The sequence below is a fragment of the Mauremys reevesii genome, linkage group 25, assembly GCF_016161935.1.
Source record: "Mauremys reevesii isolate NIE-2019 linkage group 25, ASM1616193v1, whole genome shotgun sequence".
NCBI lineage: Eukaryota > Metazoa > Chordata > Testudines > Geoemydidae > Mauremys > Mauremys reevesii.
Genome location: NC_052647.1, coordinates 21,030,448 through 21,046,908, shown reverse-complemented (window position 1 = coordinate 21,046,908; position 16,461 = coordinate 21,030,448).

Genomic DNA, 16,461 nt, shown 5'->3' with positions numbered 1-16,461 from the left:
TAGCTTTACAAACCTGCATTGCACCTAAGAACAGTATTAGAGGCGCGAAGAAAGAGTCCCCTATGGCTCTGTCATTGGAATCGAAGCCAATTCCCTCTATGACTCAGTGTTCAGTGCTCTGAGGTTTGGGAATCCATAGGATGCATGATCCTGGCATGCACGAGACACTGTGTCTGGGAAGGGCCGCTTGTCTTGCTTCCCAGGGCCTCCTGAATTGGGCAGGGAGGTCTTTGGCAGTATTAAGTCTCATCAGAAGATCATTCTACTCTCCAAGAAGATGCATCCCCTTCCCCTCCCCACCCCCGCACACTCAAGAGCCTGGAAGGGGCCTAGAGAAAAGCCTGGAAGAGTCTGGCAGGGGTGATAGAAAACAGGCAGCTTGGGGCGGGACACAGAACATATCACAGCCCAGCCCGAGGAGGAGTTCCTGACATTTGCCAGGAGAATCATCGAGCTGGCCAACTGTCCATCGCGACGCCAAGTGTCGGACAGCAGCCCTGGGCGTGGGGGTGGGGGCTGGTGCAATAAGCATGGGGAACCAGGAGGCCTGAACTTCCCACCCTGCTGTAAACCCACTCAGTGGCCCTGGGCACACTGGTTTACTCTTCAATCAGGCTTCCATCCATTGTGAAAATAGCAGTGAACCACCTGCCTCCCGGAGGCCTGGTCTCAACACCCGGATGGTGCTTTGAAGCTATAAAGGGCTGCAAAAACGCCTGGCACTGTTATTTTCTGATCGGCAGTTTGTCCACAACCCAAGCAGATTTTTCACCTTTGTTATTATTTGTCCTGCAGCAGCACCCGGGAGCCCCAGTCCTGGACCCCATCGTGTTAGGCGCTGTATATTATTTATTAGGTGCTGGGACAGGGACACTCACCTCTCGTGGGTGCCTCTGTTGGCTGGGTGGGATGCTGCAAACTCTCCTGCCCAGGTGCCCCCTGTAAGTTGTTGATCTCACTAAGTGGCTCTTCAGTGGCTCAGGTCACAACAGTCTAAAATGGATGAACCCCTTCTGGGGGTAGCAAAGAGTTCGACGCGCTGTCTGCCTTCACCAGGGTCTTCAGCCCCATCTCTGGACCCCTTTAAGGGCTGCCCTTCACTTCGGCTTCCCAGCAGAGCCTTGTCTCCTTCCTGGGGCTTAGACCACTGCACTAGTCAGCCGGTGGCGGGGGTGTGTGTGTACACCCCGGGCCTGCCCACTACTCTGGGTCCCAACCCCGGGACCCTACACACAGCAGCCATGTGCAGCTTCCGTCAGTTAGCTGCTGCTCTTCTTTGGGCCGTTTCCCACATAGCCTCCTACTCTTCACCCTGCCTCTGGGCTGAAGTTCTCAACTCCTCTTCCTCTTCGCTGAACGCAACTACCACCAGAACCCACCTTCTGGGTCTCTTATTGAGCTCCTGTGACCAGCAATAAGCCCCCATCCTTGCTCCTCTGGCTGCAGCCAGGATCTGACCTGGTGAAGCCATGCATCTCCTTTTATCTGAGCCTGCTGGGTTCTGATTGGCTGCTTCCACGAGGCCTCTCTAGGCAGGCCTGGAGGACCCACCTTCACTGCTCCTTCCTAGGGCAGGGTGGGGTAGGACTGTGGGGCCTCCAGCAGGGGGCCTCAAAGGCCCTAGTACATCCCTTCACATACTCCCTCTCCCCCCGCAGAAAGAATTAGGGGTAGGGCTTCTTCCCAAGTACAGGGTCCCCCTGTTTGGGAAAGGATGTCTGCGTTCCCATGTTGGGACCCTGGGCGGTGCCCTCTTGTAAAGCCGAAAGGTTGTAATGCCGGATACCACCGTGTAATCCACGGGCTGGGATCTTTCATTGCTTGCATCCATTTCAAGGGAGCGTGGTTCATTAATAGTTTGAGTGGGGCTCCTAGGAGATAATATCGCAATGCCACCACGGGGCTCAGCGACTAGCCCGGCGTTCCCTTTCTGTGGGGATGTACCTGCTCTCACATTGCGGGAGCTTCCTGCGTAAGCAGAGGACTGGGTGCTCTGCCCCTCGAAAGTCTTGAGACAGTTCAGCTCCCACCTCTATGGTGGAAGCGTCACCGTGTAGAATAGAAGGTAGTGAAAAGCCTTGGCACCGGTTGCTACCCCAAAATGTCGTTTATTTTATTTTCTGAAATGTCTCTTGACACTCCAGTGTCCATAGGACAATAGTTAGTGCAGACGTCCTAGTGAGATCTGGGCTCATGTCCCAAAATGGGGAGTAAACCCAAGATAACCACTGGCCAGGGCTAAAAAGAGCAAGACTTGCTTTTTTGTTTCCGGGATGGGAGTTTTTTCCAGTGCCTCTGTTTTATTTTGCAGGGGCTGTATTCTCCCATTCCCTATAAGATGCCCTAGCTCTGTGGTCTCCTGCAGGCCAAACTGACACATTTCTTTGGGTTGGCCATGAGCCCAGCCTTCTCCAGTGATTGCAGAACTGCCGTTACGTGCCATAAACGCGATTGCCAATCTTCACTGAAAACCACTACATCGTTCAGGTAGGCAGCTGTAGATTGCCTGGGGTGATGAAATACATGATCGTTGAAAGGTGGCTGGTGCCTCATGCAATCCGAAGGGCATGGTTATAAAATGGAACAGCCCTAATGGGGTGGCAAATGCTGTTTTTTCCCAGCAGTCAGCTGTAAGGGATATTTGCCAATACTCCTTAGACAAATCCAGTGTTGTACTATCCTTCGCTTTCCCAAGCCTATCCAAGAGTTCGTCAACTCGGTGCACGGTGTAAGTGTCACATTGTGAGGCCGCATTCAAGGCCCTGAAATCCACACGGAACCGGGTTGTGCATCTGGGCACCATTACCACTGGATTGCCCGGTTCTAGCATTGCGCGAACGTCCTATTATAGTGCTCCTTGGAGTTCCTTTGGAACATGGTAAGTCCTATGTTTGGGCTTTGCAGATGGGTTCGTCTGCATGTGATGGACCTGGAGGTGCGTTTGACCTGGCTGAGAGAAGAAGAGATCACCAAAGTACCCAAACAGGTTCCCAGCCTGCCATCGCAGGCATGGAGGGAAGCTCCTTGCTAGGGTATATCTGCGGGGCCAAGCAGTATGGCAGGTCTCAAACAAAGGCAACGCATGGGGGCGGGGCATGCGGGCTCCTGTGCCCCCTCGATTTACTGCTTGGCTTGTAGTGAACATGCTCACATGGACTGAGCATGCTCAGGAACGTTGCGGAAGCCGGCTGCCCTCACTCTGTCCCCCCACTATCGTCTCTGGTCTCGAGGATGTATAAATAGACGCTTCTGTGCTTTCCAAGCCTTTAACGAGTTCACATAGAACATTTGTCTTTCTTTCTTCTTATCCGGAAAATGGGTCTCATAATCCACATTCCCTGTTCGTCATAGGACCTTGTAGGGTCCCTGCCACTTGGCCAACAGCTTGGTCTCAGTGCGAGGCAACAACAACAAGACCCGGTCACCTGGTAGACTCTTTCCCAGGCTCCTTTATTCTAATGGGGAGCCTGGGCTCGCTGAGCCTGCCCCAGATTCTCTCCAGTAAACCTTCACACGCAATTTAGTCATTCACGCACCTATACCATGTATGGGAATAATTTGGGGCTCGGGAAGGCTGCTCTTCCCATGTCTCCTTGAGCAGGTCCAGGTCCTCCAGGGTTGCCGGCCATAAAGACATTCAAAAGGGGAAACCTGCTGATGCCTGCGGCACCTTTCGTCCTGCCAACATAAGCTACGGCAGGAGTTGGTCCCGATTGTGGATGTCCATATTTGCAAACTTTTTCAAGATGCTTTTCAGAGTTTAATTAAACCTCTCCGTTTTGGGGTGGTACATGGAGTTCCTGAGGGATTTAACCCTGAGGAGTGTCCAGACCTCCCTTAACAACCAGGACATAAAGTTTGTCCCTTGGTCTGTGAGGATCTCCGTGGGCAAGCCCACCCGAGAGGAAAGCCAGACCAGTTCCTTTGCTACAGTTTGCGCTGTTACCGAGAGCATGAGGATCACCTCTGGGGATCGTGTGACATTGTTAGTAAGTAGCCCTCTTCCTCCTTGTTGAATGCAAGTAACACCAGAACACATCCTCTGGATCGCTTCTTGTGCTCTTGTGACCAGCCACAAACCTGATCAAGCCCTGCAGCTCCTTTTATCTGCGCCTACTGGGTTCTGATTGGCTGCTTCCACAAGGCCTCTCTAGGCACACCTGGACGCCCCACCTTCACTGCTCCTTCCTGGGGCGAGGGGATAGGACCGTGGGGCCTCCAGCAGGGAGCTTGGTACACCCCATCACAGGTGTGTTATGGTAATGCCCGGGAGCCCTGGTCATGGAGCTAGAAACTGTACATTATTTATTAAGTGTATTACGGTAGCTCCTAGGAGTCTCAGTCATGGACCAATATCCCATTGTGCTAGGTGCTGTACATTATTTGTTAGATGCATTACGGTAGCTCCTAGGAGCCCCAGCCTTGGTCAGGACCCCGTGGTGATGGGGGCTGCACAAACACAGACCACAGAGATGATCCCTGCTCCAAAGAGCTTCCAGGCTAAATAGACAAGACCTAACAGGTGGGTAATACAAACAAGTGGGCAGAACCAAAATAGTCCTGCGTGGTGGAGCACAGATGAGCTCTGCACACCACCTTTAACCAGCCAGGACCCACAAGAGCTCACCCCACTCTAGCTGCTAGAGAATGGCAATGTCCTTATGGTCCCTATTACCGCAGCATCTGAGCCCCTTGCAATCTTCACGGTATTTATCCTCATAAGTCCCCTGTGAGGCAGGGCAGGGCTGCCCTCCCCACAGTACAGAGAGGCTACAGGGCCGGCTGGAGGTGCGATTCCCAGCTCGAGGAGATGGGCACACGCGAGCGTGAATCGAGCAGGCGCACTACAAAGAGCAGCGTGACGGCAGCAGCACAAGGGAGATGCCTGAGCATGTACCTACGATCTCAGATGGGATTGGGCTCAGGGGACGAATCTGGAGCTGCCGTGTCCACACTGCTATATTTAGCGCCCTGGCTCAAGTGGATGGACCTGAGCTGGGAGTTACACCTCCCGGCTGCAGTGCAGGCCCTTAAGAGACCTGTGTGAGGTCATGCAGCCGGTCCTCTGGGTTCCAGACTGGGGCCTAACCATTGGGCCATGCTTTCCTGTATGCAGGACTTGAAGGAGACGGCAGAGGTCGCTTTGTGGATTTCAGCAGGGGCTCCCCCCCGCCCCGCACAAGGGGCGTCACAGGAAGGACCAAAGCAGAGAATCAGCTGAGCAAAGCTGGCTTCCTTGGAGGAGGGAATTTTCCTCTCTGCACCTACCCCTGTAGCTGAGAGCACAACTGTGCAGGAGCAGCCAGGATTTCCACTCCTGTAAAGAAAACCCGAGTTTGCTTTGCCTGGTGCGGCTGCTCTCCGCAAATTTCCCAGCGAGCGGATTTAAAGCAAACATTGGGTGGACAAATATTCCTTGTTTAGGTTGCCACCATTTTATGGTAGGTCCCAGAAGGCCTCAACCCAGGCACTGCAGTCACAGAGTGAGAGACCCTCCCTGCCCCGCAGTCTAAACAGACAAAGGGTAGGAAGGGAAACTGAGGCACGGAGTGAGGTGGTGAAATGATTTGTTCAAGGTCATCCAGCAGAGCCAGGAATAGAACCCAAGTGTCCTGAGTCTACTCACTAGGCCACGCTGCCTCTGACAGACATGGTGGGTTTGGCACTCAGCAGAGAATAAATAATGAATTCATCAAATGACATTAATGGGATGACAACATTAACTGCTTTTTCCAACCTCATCCTTTGTAAGGCTGCGGAAGAAGCTGAATACCATGTCCAAAAGGCAAAGCACAGAGGGCTGGGAGCATGCGACTGCCTACGTGGTGTGCTGTAGGCTAGGGTTAACTACACGCCAGGAGGTCTAGCTCCAACGCCAACTCTTCCCATGACAAGCTGTAATAATGAAGTCTTCCTATTGCAGTCACCCGTTTTTACAGATAAGATGACCAAGGGCTTGCACCAGATCATATCAAGCAGAGCTAGGAGTAGAACGCAGGTTGCTAATGTAACAGCAAAGTCTCAGTCAGGCTGCCTTTCAGAAGGCGCATGCCACACCTGGGTGCTTCTGTAACCCCCTTCTGGAACCTCCATGCCACTCTCTAGTAGCTAGAGCGGATATTGAGGTTTGTGACTGCGCCGCTACGTTCTTTACCTCAAGTGGTTCTTGCTTACGTGCATCCCAGCGTCACTCCCCGCAGACAACCCACGCAGGGTGGTTGTTACATTTGGCTGTGCTGCTGGAAACCACTAGACAACACTGCTCCCAGAGCCAGGCACAGAGACCAACAATCCCGATGCCCAGTGTCCCACCGCCACTGTCTCACAAACACTGCTGTAACCGACCACAATTTGTATATTGCATCTCCTCATATGGTCTGATCCACAAAGAGATAATGGCATGCAGTCCCCTGCCAATTACTGCTGTAGCTAAAGTAGCAGACATCTGTCCTCTGGATTTGATGGTTCTGCGTTCAGACTCTGCTGTTTGCCCACCGGGCAGTGTGGGAGGATAGATGCATTTATAAAAGCCAGTCTTAGAACCCTGGAATTAAGAGTGGGCTGATTTTACATTGCAAAATGTTATCTTTAGGAATGAATTTGGATGTTGTGCTAATATTTGTTTGTTGCATTTATTATAATAATACCTGAGCTCCTCTCTAGCACTTTTAATCAGTAGATCTCGAAGCACTTTACAAAGTTCAGTATCATCCCCATTTTAGAGATGAGGAAACTGAGGCACGGAAAGGTGATGTGACTTGCCTGAGGTCACCCAGCATGCCAGTGGCAGAGCCAGGTCTCCTGAGTCCCAGTCCAGTGCTCTGTCATGTTTTTGTTTTGGTGAATGGGCACTTTCCCTTTAACAACAGAGTGGGGTAGATATTTGTAGCGTGCAGAATCATAGAACTGTGGGACTGGAAGGGACCTTGAGACAGAGTCTTCAAAAGGCCAGAACTTGATTTAAGAACCTGATCTTTCCAGAAAGCAGAGTCATTCTTCAAGGTGGGACATCAGTGCTAATGGGGACTGGCTACCGCAGGCAGTAGCTAACTAATGAGCCATGGACCCTTTCACCTGTAGGTCACCAGTTTTTATCCTCCCTGGCATGGCAGGGATTGAAAGTTGTTCCCGTCTAATGGCTGTTTGGAGGCCCTGATATGAGATGAGTTTGGCAGGTTCCGGTCTCAGCTCTCACATGACCAACTTATCACTAGGCTCTTCACTGCACTGTGAGCTCTCTGGTGCAAGGATTGTCTCTGTGCAGCGCTTGGCCTGATGGGGCCCCATTCTCGTTTGGAGCCTCTAGTGAGAGCTCTGGCAGTAGGGTCTACAAACACATTATTTGTGAGAGCTGACAACATTGGGATTATCACACACACGGGGTCGAGGAGGTCAAAAGTCAGAAGACAGGCCCCAAACAGGATTTCATATTTTTTAAAAAGCTCCTGAGTGGTGGGCCAATTTCATGAGCTTTGGGGGTGACTTGGGATTTTTGAATGTCTGGAGTGAGCAATGCTGCACATGCACACGCAGGCACATATGCACAAGCATGTGCACACACATGTACACATGCATAAACACACAAGTATAAACATACATGTATGAGCACACACATGAATGTGCATGCCCAAACATACGCTAATGCATGCATGCACATACACGCACAAATGCGGTAAACGCATAGGCCGGCGTGCACACATGTAAAAGCACACATTAATACACGTACATGCACACACGCAAGCAAACACATACACCTGCATGCACAAACATATGTGAACACACACACATATGCACGAACACACACTCACATGCATGGGCACGCACACGCATGTGCAAAACCACACACTAATACATGCATGCACACATATGCACCTGCCTACACAAACATCCACAAACACGTGCGCATGGACACTAGTGCACATATGCATGAACCCACATTAACATGCATGCACATGCACACACATGCAAAACCAAGCACTAATATGTGTGCACGTGTGCGCACACACACACACACACACACACACACACACACACACACACACACAGAGGCTTCCTCCCTGAGATGCGGCCCTCCCCTTGGAATAAGCCTCTGCATGCCGGGCATTCCAGCCCCATTTCCCTCCCTCGAGCGATAGATGGTGCCCTTTGCACAACACACTTTCCCCAGCTCTGGCAGGGGACTCGTCCTTTGGTGCTGAAGCTGAAAACATTAACCCCTTCCTGGACACTGGCTGGGACAGGGCTGCAGGGGGGAGGGGTAAGGGGCTGAGCTCGGGCCTCTCTGACAGCTTGCACCGGATTTAGCAACCTCTTGGATCTTTGTCAATCGCAAACCTCAGGCTGTTTCGGTGCCAACCCGGCCAGCGGAGCTGTTCGAGGGCAGAGATTTATTGGGCATATTTCTGCTGGCGTTTACAAAGGAGCCGATGGGAGTTTGGTGCCTGAATCAAACTAGACCCTTGCTGCCGGTGATCGGATCCTGGTTTTTACCCTTCGGCTCCGGCACTTTTTGCAAACATTTATTTCTTTAGATGCATTCATGGCGTCTACAGCAACCTGTGGGGGCATTCATAGGCCAGACAGGCCCCCTGTGATCACCTGTTGTGACCTCCTGTATAACACAAATCTTAGGACTGCTCTGAATTAATCCCTGTTTGAACCAGAGCAGAGCTTTTTAGAAAATCAGCCCCTCTTGACTTCAAAATTGCCAGCGATGGAGACCCTGCCGCAGATTTTAGGAAGTTGTTCCAATGGTTAATTACGCTCATGGTTCAAAAAATGGCTGTTTGTTTCCAGTCTGAATTTGTCTAGCTTCAACTTCCAGTCACTGGCCAGATGGTGATGATGTGTTCAGAGGTCCCAGCCGAGCCTGGGCCTCCCTCATGCTGGGCGCTGCTCAGGGCCAGACTGAGAGACAGCTCCCGTCCGAAGAACTCACGGTGTAAACTGGCCTATTACAAATGTTACAGTTAAAGCGGGACAGGAAATGGCTTTCCCGAGCTGTGAAAATCTTCAAGATATATTAGAATTGGAAAAAGGACAGAGAAGGGCAGCGGAAATGATTAGGGGTAGGAAACAGCTTCCGTATGAGGAGAGATTAAAAAGCCTGGGACTGTTTAGCTTAGAAAAGAGATGACAATAACAGTAACAGAAGAACCAGGGGTCACCCAATGAAATTCATAGCCAGCAGGTTTAAAACAAACAAAATGAAGAACTACTGCATACCCGTTAACCTGTGGAACTCATTGCCAGGGGATGTTGTGCAGGCCAAAAGTAAAACTGGGTTTAAAAAAGAATGAGATAAGTCAACAGAGGATAGATCCATCAATGGCTATTAGCCAAGATAGTCAGGGATGCAACCCCATGCTCCATGTGTCCCTAAAATTCTGACTGCCAGAAGCTGAGACTGGACGAGAGAGGATGGATCACTTGATAAATTGCCCCATTCTACTCATTCCTTCTAAAGCATCTGGCACTGGCTACTGTTGGAAGACAGGGTACTGGGCTAAATGAACCATTGGTCTGACAGTATGGCTGTTCTTATGATAAGAAACAAATTTTCCTGTCCTGAATTAGATGAAAAGTCAAATTTTGCAAACTGAAAATCTGAATTTTTTTTTCAGCTTGGGTCAGTTGAAACATTTTGTTTTGAGATTTACAAACGGTTTGTTTCAAGTTTGACCTTTCTCTCTTTTTTCCACCTTTTTAAGTCTAAATTTCAAAATGAAAACTCTTTTCAACTTGAAAATTCCCAAACTCCCCCCACCCCCCGCAATAATTTTTCATGGCAGGAGGTTCATTGAAACCAAAACTGTTTGTGGGTTGGCTCAAAATGAAGTTACAATACACTTTCATAGACATCAATAAACTCAAATAACATGCCCCTGTGACTCTTCTGCATTTTAGCAAAGAAGAAAATCCTTCCTTCTGCCCTCAAACAAGTGCCCACCACATCCTCCCTGTCTCCCTCTCCCACTCGCTTTACAGGATTCTTAGCAATCTAGTCAATCCACAGCTCCATGTTGGAAACCCACCTTCCGATCTTTGTGAGTGACTGCCTCAGTCACATGACTTTGTTTCCAGGCCCCAATTAAATGACCTCATCTTTAAAAGTGACTTCCCCAAGAAATTTCTGTCTCTGGGTCTGAGGGCCTCAGGATTGGCTCTTAGGAAATATTCCTGGGAACGGAATTTCGGTGGCACTATGTATGCAAATAAAATTAACATTACAATAACATTACAATACTACCATCTAACTCTTATACAACACATCTATATATCTATATAGCACATCTCAAAGGAGATCAGTATCATGATTCATTAGCCCCATTATACAGGTGGGGAAACTGAGGCACGGAGAAACAAAGTGATTTACCTAAGGTCACCCACCGCGCTGGTGGCAGAACCAGGCCTAGAACCCATGACTCCCAAGTGACAGTCTAGTTCTCCAGCAACTCAGCACTTAGTTGCCTCATCTCATCCCAGAAGGATCAGTGTCATTAGCCCCATTTTACAGACAAGGAAACCGAGGCACAGACAGTGTGACTTGATTGACATTTCGCTATGTGCCAGAAAGTGACCCCGGGAGTCCTAGTGCCTAGCCACTGCACCACACTGCTTTGAACAAGAAAAGGGACATTAGCATAATCCAGCCCCTGCTTCTATTAAGCAAACTGGCTACGAACATTACACAAGCAGCTCTAATGCTGACACAGCTCTGTGTGCCCCCTTTGCACCAGGGAGTGGGGAAAACCCCAGTGAAAGGGAGAGAACCATTAGCTCCACACTGGTCCAGAGGGGAAGGAGGATCAGGTCCCACAGGGGTTGTTTTTCCCTGGGGCAGGACTGGATGGCTCCAGCACACAAGGCCTGACCGTCATGGCTGCTGAGGGGCCTGTGACACGAGTTGGCCATCTTGGGCCCTTCCCGTCCCTCGCTTGTCGGCCTCAGCAGAGAAGCCAGGGACACTGCATAGGTCATGGGGTGCGAATGAACCCTCCTCCCTGCCTTAGTGTGTGTGGAGGGGTGTCCGACACACATTGGGCTGGGTGGGAATAGGGAAGGAACTTGCTGGACCACTGATTACCCAGGCTGGTAGTCAGACACCAATTAAAAAGGATGGTGGGGGGGATATCAGTGCATGTGAAACAGAGTTTCCTTCCCTCCTTGCGTGATGATGGCCTCTTTGCACCCAAGTCCTCACCCCTAGCACCCCATCTGGCCTAGGAGCTATTATCCAGCCACCAGTAATCAGAGGAAGAAGAAGGTGGCATTGCTTTGACAGAGCCCATCCCCTCCTCAACGTTGCCCAAAACCCAGGAAGTTTTGATATCAGCCAGCATCTCTCTGCCAGCCCCAGGGAGCTGTGTCGGCGTCAGCTGTTCTCCCGATGCTGTATTGATTTCTCGCAGCAGTTCATTTATAACCAGTGGGTAGTTGAACTTTCACCCCGGCATTTCCTCCTGATGTCTCTGGGAATTGCCGGCGTGAGGGCTTTGGGTATTATTTAAAAGGTGCTTACGGGAGGAAAGGACGTGGCCTCATTCATAGAAACTACAACCCTAGGCTGGGAGATCAGCCAAGGTGGCAGGTGGCCCTTGCTGTTGGTGACTGGCGTGGAAGTGCCGGGCAGCGCGGATGGCTCTGCCGAACAGGGGCTGATTTCTTGCCAAACCTTTGCTGGGAATTTCAGGTTTCATTACAAACCTGGACCTCAGGCCCCATTGACCAAAGTGCAAAATCCTTTTGGGCCATCTGCATTTCAAGTGAAACGGCAGCTAATTATTATTAATATTATAATAGCATGCGGCACCAGCTGCGATCGGGGCCCCGCACAGACACAGTCCCTGCCCCAAAGGGCTCAGAGTCTGACTGGCCAAAGGGTGGGAAGAGAAATAGACACCCAGAAAGGAGAAGAGCCTTGCCAAGGTCACGCCTGGGAACAGAATGCAGGAGTCCAGACTCTCAGCCCAGTGTCCTACCCATTCACAGATGGGGGAACTGAGGCATCAGTTAGGTTAAGTGATTTGCCCCAGGTCTCACAGGGAGTCTGTGGCAGAGACAGGATTTGAAGCCACATCTCCTGTAACACAGGCCAGTGCCTGAACCACAGAACTATCCTTCCTCCTTAACTTGGCCACCAGGGCTATTGACAAACATGGCTGTACTTTGTAATGAAACCCAGCAAGGCGCACGGGAACTTTGCCCTTGATCACAAGGGTTTTCTCCTGCTCCAGTGCAGAGCCCTCACCACCAGTGGCCATGAATGATCTACCAGAGTAGCACCACTGAATACACCTCTGTTAAATCTAGAGCATAGCAATTTTCTTTTTTCTGCCGGAGCCATTCTGCATGTCTGCATGACCCTGTTGGATGTTCTAAGACTGTATAGTCTATCTATGTCTTGCAAATCATTTAAGAACTCCTTATTAGATGTCCAAAAAAGCCACAGTCCCACAATCAAGGAATAAGGCTATGCTGGTTAAAAAATTGATGTGGTGAAAAGAGAAAGTGAAGGCAGATGTAAAAACAATAATAAAAATAATATATAACAAATGGAAGGAAGGGGAAGTTGATAGTAATGAATATAAATTAAAAGTTAAGAATTGTAGAAAATTGATAAGGGAAGCCAAGGGACACAAGGAGAAATCATTGGCCAGCAATGTTAAGGACAATAAGGAGGAGTTTTTAAAAAAAATATATTAGGAACAAAAAGAATCCTGACAACAACACTGATACATTACTAGATAGAAATGGTAGAATTATACATAATAATGCAGAAAAGGCAGAAGGGTTCAATAAATATTTCTGTTCTATATTTTGGGAAAAAGCAGATGATATAGTCTCATATGGTGATAACACTCTTTCCATTCCACTAGTATCTCTGAAGGATACTAAATACAAGCTATTAAAGTTAGACATTTTAAAATCAGCAGGTCCAGATAACTTGCATTCAACGGTTTTTAAAAAGCTGGCCAAGGAGCTCACTGGACAATTAATGTTGATTTTCAATAGGTCTTGGAGCACTGGGAAAATTCCCGATAACTCAAAAAAATATTGTGCTAATTTTAAAAAGTGTAAATGGGATGACTGTGGTAATTATATGCCTATCAGTCTGACACTGATCCCATGCAAGATAATGGAGTGGCTGATATGGGACTCTATTAGAAAAGAACTACAGGAGGGTGATGTGATTAATGCAAATCAACATGGGTTTATGGAAAATAGATCCTGTCAAACTTACTCGGTATCTTTTTTTGATGAGATTACAAGTTTGTTTGATAAAGGTGACGGTGCTGATGTAATATACTTAAAATTCAGTAAGGCGTTTGACTTGGTACCACACAATGCTTTGATTAAAAAACTAGAATAATGTAAAATGAACAGGGCACACGTTAAACGGATTAAAAACTGGCTAACTGATAGGTCTCAAAATGTAACTGAAAATGTGAAATCATAATTGAGTGGGTCTATTTCCAGCGGGACCTTGCAGAACTCAGTTCATGGCCCTACATTACTTAACCTCTTTATCAATCACCTGGAAGACAATATAAAATCATCGCTGATAAAGTTTCCACATGACACAAAAATAGAGGGTAGGTGAATATTGAAGAGGACAGGTCACTGATTCAGATTAATCTGGATTGCTTGGTAAATGGGACACTAGCAAACAATATGCATTTTAATACGGCTAAATGTAAAAGTATATATCTAGGAACAAAGAATGTTAGCCATACCTACAGGTTGGGAGTCTTTATCCTGGGAAGCAGGGACACTGAAAAAGATTTGGGGGTCGTGGTGGACAATGAGCTGAACATGAACTCCCAGTGTAATGCTGTGGCCAAAAGAGCTAACGTGATCCTTGGATGAATAAAGGGGAATCGAGCAGGAGTACAGGTGTTATTTTACCTCTTTAATTGGCACTGGTGTGACCACTGCTGGAATCCAATGGTCAGTTCTGGTGCTTCAATTCAAGAAGGAGGTTGAGGAACTGGAGAGGGTTCAGAGAAGAGCCACGAGAATGACTAAAGGATTAGAAAACCTGCCTTAAGAAATGCATGCATCTGAAGAAGTGTTTTTTTTACCCATGAAAGCTTATGCCCAAATAAATCTGTTAGTCTTTAAGGTGCCACCAGACTCCTAGTTGTTTTTGTGGATACAGACTAACATGGCTACCCCTCTGATACCTGCCTTATAGTGATAGACTCAAGGAGATCAATCTATTTAGTTTAAGAAAGAGATGGTTAAGGGGTGATGTGATCATGGTCTGTAAGTACCTACATGGGGAACAAATATTTAATAATGGGCTCTTCAGTCTAGCAGAGGAAGGTCTAACACAATCCAATGGCTGGAAGTTGAAGCTAGACACATTAATTCTGGAACTAAGATGCACATTTTTAACAGTGAGAGTAATTAGCCATTGGAACAATTTGCCAAGGGTCATGGTGGACTCTCCATCACTGACAATGTTTAACTCAAGATGGGATGTTTTTCTAAAAGATCTGTTCTAGGAATTCTTTTGAGGAAGTTCCATGGCCCGTGATATACAGGAGGTCAGCGATGACCATAATGTTCCCTTCTGGCCTAAGATTCTATATGGTGCTCAACACCGTAGTATCTGAACACCTGAGTTCACTATCATTACCCCCATTTGACAGATGGGGAAACTGAGATGCAGCAGCTGAGCTGGAAATAGAATACAGATATTCTGAGTCCCAGTCCAGGGCTCTAGCCACAAGGCCACACTGCCACCCCCACACTGCTGAATGTGCTGCCCATGTGGGCCATTAGCTGTGAGCTACTCCAAGTGAAGATGCCTCCTTCCAGACTTGAGTCTTGCATTCCACTGCTTTGCACAGCCCCTGTCTGGAGAAAGTCCAGAGCAAGCTGCGGGTGTCTGACCCTTTGAAATGTTTGGATCTTTGGTGAGCCCTAGGTCTGGGCCTTCAAACATTATCTCACTGCTAACAACACACACACACGCACAGAGGGGCGGGTGTGGGGAAGGGGACAAGGCCACTGCGCCAACCCAGCTGATAAGTTCTGAGTGTTGACAGAAGCAATAATTAGATCCAGTCATTTCTGCTCATCGTCAGATCTGGTGTATTTAGCCAGAATATTTTTTCTTCTTCTTTTTTTTTTTTCTAATCAGAGCAGAACATGGAGTGGAAAGAGCCAGCAGTGAGTGAAAGTCCCTGGATTCTCATCTTCCATTAGAAAGGTGATCAAAGGGCAGCCCAGAGCTCTACCCACCCCAACTTGTGGGAATCCAGTTATATAAAGTATCAGAGGGGGAGCCGTGTTAGTCTGGATCTGTAAAAGCAGCAAAGAATCCTGTGGCACCTTATAGACTAACAGATGTTTTGGAGCATGAGCTTTCGTGCTTTCACCCACGAAAGCTCATGCTCCAAAACATCTGTTAGTCTATAAGGTGCCACAGGATTCTTTGCTGCTTTTACAGTTATATAAAAAATCCCATCAGGCATTTTGGAGTTATGGGGTTAGCGGGAGGTGGGGGCTTGTTCTGTTTGTTTTTTTTAATCTGGATGGAATTTTCAAAAGTGACTCGCTATTTGCGGTGCCTCTGCATATAGGGGTCTGACATTATTATTATTTATTAGGTGTATTATGGTAGTTCCTTAGGACCCCCCCCATTGCAGTCATGGAGCAGGACTTCATTGTGCTAGGCGCTGTACATTATTTATTAGGGGTATTGTGGTAGCGCCTAGTAGCCCCAGTCATGGATCACAGCCCCATGGCATTAGGCACTGTATATTATTTATTAGGTGTATTACGGTAGCACCTAGGAGCCCCAGTCATGGAGCAGGGCCCCACTGTGCTAGGTGCTGTACATTATTTATTAGGGGTATTACGGTAGCCCCTAGAAGCCCCAGTCCTGGAGCAGGGCCCCACTGTGTAGGTGCTCTACAAACACAGAACAAAAAGATGGTCCCTGCCCAGAAGAGTTTACAATCTACATGGAGATTAGAGCTGTGCTATGAACTGATGTTCTGGTGACCAAACAAACAAACAAACAAACAAACAAAAAGGTGTGGGGGGGATTCATTCGCTTCAGGCTGCCTGGAAACAAAAACATTTCAAATTTTCCAGTGAAACGAAAAAGTCGATTTTTTTTTGTTTCAAGTGAAATGAAACATTTTTAAATCAAGGCTGGATTTTTTTTTAATTTTCAAAAGATCTGCTCTAGTTCAAAAGGAATTAATTTGGGGCAGTTCTCAGGCCTGTGTTATACCCAAAGTCAGCCTAGATCAGGGGATCTCAAACCAGGGGTCGGGACCCCTCAGGGGGTTATGAGGTTTAAGTTATCATTTCAACCCTCTCCCTTCTCAAAGCGCATGGAAGTGCAGTATTTGCTCAGATCAGGCAGGTTTAAAGCAGACCTAGCAGTTGGGATCATTCGTCCATTAGGGTGATTTGTGAATTTTTAACTCCTGTTTTAAA